The following is an 8,042-nucleotide window of genomic DNA, read 5'->3' on the forward strand; positions in this document are numbered from 1 at the left end:
TACTGGAGTGGGGTGCCATTGAGATCCCGTAGCTGATTATAATTTTATAATCCTGGAAATTATAAAATTAATATGAAGGTTTGGCCAGAACTAGTAGTTTGCTTATTTGTTGTAGGTTTTTTGGTAAAAGATAAACCGTTATGGAGGTCTGACTTTCAAAAAATAGCAGCAAAGAAGCTAGTTTTCCCATTTTAATTTAGACTGTAAGATAATACCAAAGACCAATGAAATCAATTGTCTCATTTAGTAGTGTCATTGTGGCTATTCTTAGCAAAGTAAAAAGATCCTCCTGGACGCTGTTTTCCACCAGCCCCTCCTCATCCGTGATGGACAGGGAGGCCTGGCGTGCTGCGATTCATGGGGTTGCAAAGAGTAGGACATGACTGAGCGACTGATCTGATCTGATCTGATCTCCTCATCCCCATGCATGCATGCTCAGTTGCTTCAGTAGTGTCCAAATCTTTGTGACCCCATGGACTGTAGCTTGCCAGGCTCCTCTGTCCATGGGATTCTCCTGGTAACAATTCTGGAGTGGGTTGCTATTTCCCATAGATGTAGCTTTTTCAGTTGAGTTTAATTCAGTCGCTCAGTCATGTCCAACTCTTTGCGATCCCGTGGACTGTGCATGCCAGGTTTCCCTGTCTATCACCAATTCAGGGAGCTTGCTCAAACTCAAGTCCATCGAGTTGGTGATGCCATCCAACCATCTCATCCTCTGTCATCCCCTTCTCCTCCTGCCCTCAATCTTTCCCAGCATCAGGGTCTTTACCAATAAATCAGTTCTTCGCATCAGATGACCAAAGTATTGGACCAAAGTATTCAGCTTCAGTATCAGTCCTTCCAATGAATATTCATGACTAATTTCCTTTAGGATGGACTGGTTGGATCTCCTTGCTGTCCAAGGGACTCTCAAGAGTCTTCTCCAACATCACAGTTCAAAAGCATCAATTCTTCAGTGCTCAGCTTTCTTCACAGTCCAACTTTCACATCCACACATGACTACTGGAAAAGCCATAGGTTTGACTAGAAGGACCTTTGTTGGCAAAGTTATGTCTCTGCTTTTTAATATGCTCTCTAGGTTGGTCATAGCTTTTCTTCCAAGGAGCAAGCATTTTTTAATTTCATGGCTGCAGTCACCATCTGCAGTGATTTTGGAGCCCCCAAAAATAGTCTCTCACTGTTTCCATTGTTTCCCCATGTATTTGCCATGAAGTGATGGGACCAGATGCCATTATCTTAGTTTTCTGAATGTTGAGTTTTAAGCCAGCTTTTTCACTCTCTTCTTTCACTTTCATCAAGAGGCTCTTTAATTCCTCTTCACTTTCTGCCATAAGGGCGGTGTCATCTGCATATCTGAGGTTATTGATATTCCTCCCAGCAATCTTGATTCCAGCTTGTGCTTAATCCAGCACAGCATTTCTCATGATGTACTCTGCGTAGAAGTTAGATAAGCAGGGTGACAATATACAACCTTGACATACTCCTTTCCCAATTTGGAACCAGTCCATTGTTCCATGTCCAAGTCTAACTCTTGTTTCTTGACCTGCATACAGGAAGTCATACATTTTTCAGGAGGCAGGTAAGATGGTCTTGTATTCCCATCTCTTGAATAATTTTCTAGTTTGTTGTGATCCACACAGTCAAAGGCTTTAGCATAGTCAGTGAAGCAGAAGTAGATGTTTTTCTGGAATTCTCTTGCTTTTTCTATGATTCAACAGATGTTGGCAATTTGATCTCTGGTTCCTTTGCCTTTTCTAAGCCAGCTTGAACATCTGGAAATTCTCGGTTCATGTACTGTTGAAGCCTAACTTGGAGAATTTTGAGCATAACTTTGCTAATGTATGAGATGAGTGCAATTGTGCAGTAGTTTGACACCTGGTAAATACCATTTTCTCCTCTGATATTTTGTCTGTGTTCACTGTTGAAATTTAACCCCTTCCTGGTTTTTAATAGCTTCTTTTCTCTTCCCACTTTCATCCCTTCATCCCAACCCTATAACCAAACCTTCACAGACTCGCTCCTTTTTTATATACTAGTTCATTGTCCCACAAGCAGGGTCACTGCTGAGGACCACAGCTGTCCCTTCCTTTCCCTTTTTCCTCCCTAGGGCTGCCTCAGAGTCACACATCTTTGGTTTAACGTATCTCCGAGCTGAATGCAGCCTAAAGGTACAGTTAGCTGAGCAATTTTCTTGCATATTGAAGTATTTAAAAATCATACCCTACAGTGGCATTTACTGACTATATGGCAATATGATTATCATGTCCAGTGAATATCAAGCAGCTGACCAAATGGTTCTCATTAGCATACCCCAAGCTTTCCACATTTATACAGAGCCTTACTCTATCCTTGAAAGCGGACTTAAGTCAAGAGTTCAACCAAATGGACACATGTATTATGGAAATTAAACAAATTAGTTCCAGTTCCTCCATAGCATGCTTCCTCTAAAAACTTCAAACAATTTAAATTGGGAGAGGGAAAGTCTAATCCATCACACCTAACTCCAAGTGTCGATCTAATTAAGACTTTAATTGTAGATGAGATACATTTACCCAGGGGAAATTCATTCATTTGAGTTTAGGGAATAAAGTTTCAGAAGAAGTAGGACCATATCTAATAGATATTATTTTGATTACAATACTATGGTTCATCTGCTTCATACCAAATATTACAACACATTTCTTCAGACTTAAAAATCAGATAACGTATGTCTTAATTTATTCCTTTTCTAGACTGCCACAGGCTACATCACCTTTTATAATAAAAACTATATGTAGAATTTAATGATATTATATTTTAAAATGTGAAAATGTACATATTGTCCTTTTAGTGAAAGGCAGAATTCACGATAATTTAGTGAAAACAAACATATATTCAGTGATGAGACTGGTAAAAGTATTAAAGCATTTGAAGTGAAAAATATAAATTTTTATGAGTTGGCCAATGGAAAAGCTTCAGTGGAATGAGAAATTATATGGCAAAAATCTTGCATTTCTCCTGATGTGGGGCTATAAAGCAGACCATTTATGAGATTTGCTGTTCCTGATCCCCACATGACATGAGGTGTGCCTGAGACTGTGGCCTCAGAATATGCCTTCAGAGAAAGAATACTTGACAGGGCCAGGAGCTACGGCATTATTAAATCATAAACCACACTCCGGGAGGGGGACACCTTCATTGTCATTTTGTAATGCAAGCAGAAAAGAAAAAATCACTCCTGAATCTCATAGATTAATAGAATAAAGATGTGTTGTTTCCAAATAAGAAGATAAGAAAAGGTAATGTAGAAAAAAGATTGGTTTCCAGCAAGGTTGGGGATTGGTCAGTACTTGGCATCTCTCATACAATCAAACCCATTGTTTAAAGGTGATCTTGTGATTAGTGAAAGTAACAAATTGTGTAACACAGTATTGTAGCCTTTATTGAAATCTGTATGTTACATTATATTGCAAAAGCTTTAAGTTTTGTGTACTGTCATACTTTTTTAAAAATAATGGATTTCTGAAAAATAAATACAAGTAAAATATAATGCTAAAATTACTGCAGTTTTAGCATTTTCAGAAAAAGGAAATGCCTATAAAATGTGTGGGTTAATATCAGAGAAAATTAATGAATTTCTTTCCATTTACATCAGGGAAGAAGAATTATTCTGTCCCTTCCAGAAGGAAAATGACATTCTAGTTTGGCCACTATTGAATTTCAAAGCAGCTTATTTTAAACTGAGCTTCATGCAGAAACAGGGTGAAATGTGCTAGTTTTAAGAAATGGCCACACATATATTTTACAAAAAATAAAAACCTTCAATGGAAAAAACTAAATTCAATAATACCTGGCTTATTCTTTTTTGAGCTACACAAAAATAAATAATTAGATCAACAGTTTCACTTTTTAACTGATTATTATTTAAACGAGTCCATGCTATTGAAATGAAAAAGTGAAATATAGAATTGGTAGCACATCTGTGCCTAAATTGTGAATATTTTAAAATGATAAGAATAAAGAATTTCCACAAATGTGAACCATTAATAAGGGATTTAACTTGAAATCTACTAAAATAAAACTATATAGAGAAAACTTGAATACAAAGTGATACACACACACACATCACATTTCTACACAAAATCTGACAGTGAACATGATAAAAAGAATGAGTTCTTATTTAAAGTTAACTTTCTTTTGTAAATTGGTTTTCTGCTCTTGTTAAAAATTATAAAAATGCCATCCATATTCTTAGTCTACATCAGTATCCAATAATGTGCACGAAAAATTAAAAGAATTGGAAAAAATGGCATTTTCCAGGCAGTAACTGTAGTCCAAAGAGTTGGTTCTATCATGACTGAAGCCAGACTTTCCTTAAAACCATGGTGATTACAAATAATTTTTAGAATTTGCATGGTTTGTTATTAATTTATGTAATTAATTTATGTTATGTAATTAATTTATGCTATAAACCTACAATTCTCAAAAACTTTTCAATCATAATCTTCTTCAAAATGACAAAGATGTTGTGTGTGGGCCATTCCATCTGCTCATGAGAGATGTATAATCAGATAAAATAAATCTTTCCTCAAAACTGAAAGACTATTTTTGAAATTGAAAAGGCTAGTTTTATATTTTATGAGATGCAAATAAACTCACTAAGTATTATTCATCTCTGATAAATTAATAGCATAACAGTCCTAACTAGTTATCATTAGTATCGTAACAGTGGTAATACTGGGATAATGGTTAAGATTAAAAATGATAAATCACAAGTCTTAAAGACATCTTGAAGCCCTTCATTGTCTATGTTAAAAGCATTTCAGAACCCTTTTCCACCTCCCCTGAAAAATTCAGCTCTCAGTCCTTTAGGTGGAGCAAAGCAGGCATCTTAGGTATGTGTGTCAGGAAGGGCTAACAGGGGCTGAGATTGCAGGGAGATTGATAGTGGTCCACACTAGGGCTTCATTGTCAGAGCCCTAGCAGAGCAAGAAGGGTATGCCTGCGAAAGGGAGGGGAGGCTTGATTGGGGAGTCAGAGCCCAAACTGCCTAAGGAGGGCATCCATGCAGAGGGGATGAGAAACTGGCATCAAGGGTTGGAGCTTGAGCAAGGTAAGAGGTGTCCCAGGGCAGAGTGGGAGCCCAAGAAAGACTAGAAGAACATATTTTAAGGAGTGCTTGCCTGGTGCTGGTGGAAGAGCTCAAGCAGGGACAGGAGACTGTCCATGTGGAGAAAGACCTTGGCTGGAGTGCCGGAAACTAAGTAGAGGGGAGAAGGGGGACACAGTGAGGGATGCCAGAGCTCCAGGAAGAGGAGTAGGGTCTCTCTGCAAAGGGGAGATAGGAAGTGTCAGGGCCCAGGTGAGGTGAGAAGCTGTCCATGTGGAGGTGCAACTTGGAATATGGAATCAGAGCTATGGCAGACAGAGGAGGCAGCCACACGGGTGAAGACCTGTAAGTGGGGTTGATCCACTGAGTGAATACGTTAACAGTAAGTGGAGACGACTTTCTCACTTTAGGAGAAGGGAGTTAGGACTATGAAAAGGAAGGAAACTAGAATAAACCCTGTTATGTTGGACTGGACTTGGGAGTGTTCATGTGAACTCAGGGTCTGTGACAGGTAGGTAGGTAGGTAGATAGATTGATGGAGAAATAGTAGATGGATAGATAGATGATAGATGAGTGGATAGATCAGTAAATAGATATAGAAATAATGAAAGGTGTAACTAGATGGATATGGAAGTGATTTGCATACGACCTACATGTATTTCCTGATTCTTTCCAACGAAAGAGGCTTGGAGCAGTGACATCTCAATAACAGTGAGCACATCCAGCATTCAGAATGTGGCTTTTAAATACTCTTTTCCATGCCAAGGAACCAGGGATCCTTGAAGAAGTGGCTAATTCCAGAGACAGGTGGGGAAAATACAAGATTAGGACATATTGTGTTAGAAAGCAAGGAAATACTTGAAGGATGTTGGGGACACGTCAAAAGGAAACAAATTCACCTTGAATGGGCTCCTTCTAGCCAAGTTTGGGGCAATTGGAGCATAAAAATAATTATAGTACTGGGTTAAAACCCATTGAACAAAATTGGCGATCCACTTAGTTACAAATAAATTCTTAGTTACAAATGAATAACTCGAAAATTTGAAGAGCATCAGGATATCCATATAGTTGCACAGTATCTCTCTACAAAATAATGATTAATTTCTAAGGGGAAAGGAGGAACTTTTTACAAAAGAGAAGCCTTGCAGGCATGGCTTCACTCAAAAGATCAAAGTAAACATCATCAGTAATGGACAAACAGAAACCATTTGCCATCTGACAGAATTAAGTGAGAAGTACATGTTTTCACTTCTGAAATATTCTTGCCAGAAATTCACAGTCTGGATCTACTCAGGAGGAAACACCCAGTGAAGCCAAACTGAGGGACGTACTACAAAGGAGCTGGTTGGTCATTTTCCAAAGTGTCAGGGCAGTCAAGGAAAGACTGAGAATCTGGATCAGCCGAAGGAGGCTGGGGACGGCACAGCCGAAATGTGGTTCTGGACTGAATCTTTCTGTTGCAAAGGGTTCTGGACTGAATCTTTCTGTTGCAAAGATTATTGTGGGGAAAATGTATACAAAAACAAGCAGAATCTGAGAATTAAAGTGGTAGCACCACTGTTAAGGGCTTCCTAGATGGTGCTACTGGTAAAGAACCTTCCTGCCAATGCAGGAGACATGAGAGACGCTGGTTCAATCCCTGGGTCAGGCAGATCCCCTGGAGGAGGGCATGGAAACGCATGCCAATATTCTTGCCTGGAGAATCCCATGGACAGAGGAGCCTGGAGGGCTACAGTCCATGGGGTGACAAAGAATTGGACACAACTGAAGTGACTCACTTCACAAGTGCATGCATCATATCAGATCAGATCAGTCGCTCAGTCCTGTCTGACTCTTTGCGACCCATGAATAGCAGCACGCCAGGCCTCCCTGTCCAACACCAACTCCCGAAGTTCACCGAGACTCACGTCCATTGAGTCAGTGATGCCATCCAGCCATCTCATCCTCTGTTGTCTCCTTCTCCTCTTGCCCCCAATCCCTCCCAGCATCAATGTCCTTTCCAATGAGTCAACTCTTCGCATGAGGTGGCCAAAGTGCTGGAGTTTCAGCTTTAGCATCATTCCTTCCAAAGAAATCCCAGGGCTGATCTCCTTCAGAATGGACTGGTTGGATCTCCTTGTAGTCCAAGAGACTCTGAAGAGTCTTCTCCAACACCATAGTTCAAGAGCATCAATTCTTCGGCGCTCAGTTTTCTTCACAGTCCAACTCTCACATCCATACATGACCACAGGAAAAACCATAGCCGTGACTAGATGGACCTTTGTTGGCAAACTAATGTCTCTGCTTTTGAATATGCTCTCTAGGTTGGTCATAACTTTCCTTCCAAGGAGTAAGCGTCTTTTAATTTCATGGCTGCAGTCACCATCTGCAGTGATTTTGGAACCCCCAAAAATAAAGTCTGACAGTGTTTCCACTGTTTCCCCATCTATTTGCCATGAAGTGATGGGACGAGATGCCATGATCTTCATTTTCTGAATGTTGAGCTTTAAGCCAACTTTTTCACTCTCCACTTCCACTTTCATCAAGAGGCTTTTGAGTTCCTCTTCACTTTCTGCCATAAGGGTGGTGTCATCTGCATATCTGAGGTTATTGATATTTCTCCCGGCAATCTTGATTCCAGCTTGTGTTTCTTCCAGCCCAGCATTTCTCATGATGTACTCTGCATATAAGTTAAATAAGCAGGGTGACAACATATAGGCTTGACGAACTCCTTTTCCTATTTGGAACCAGTCTGTTGTTCCATGTCCAGTTCTAACTGTTGCTTCCTGACCTGCATACAGATTTCTCAAGAGGCAGGTCAGGTGGTCTGGTATTCCTGTCTCTTTGAGAATTTTCCCACAGTTTATTGTGATCTGCACAGTCAAAGGCTTTGGCATAGTCAATAAAGCAGAAATAGATGTTTTTCTGGAACTCTCTTGCTTTTTCCATGATCCAGCGGATGTTGGCAATTTGA

Source organism: Bos taurus, chromosome 17 (genome assembly GCF_002263795.3).
Source record: "Bos taurus isolate L1 Dominette 01449 registration number 42190680 breed Hereford chromosome 17, ARS-UCD2.0, whole genome shotgun sequence".
Taxonomy (NCBI): Eukaryota; Metazoa; Chordata; class Mammalia; order Artiodactyla; family Bovidae; genus Bos; species Bos taurus.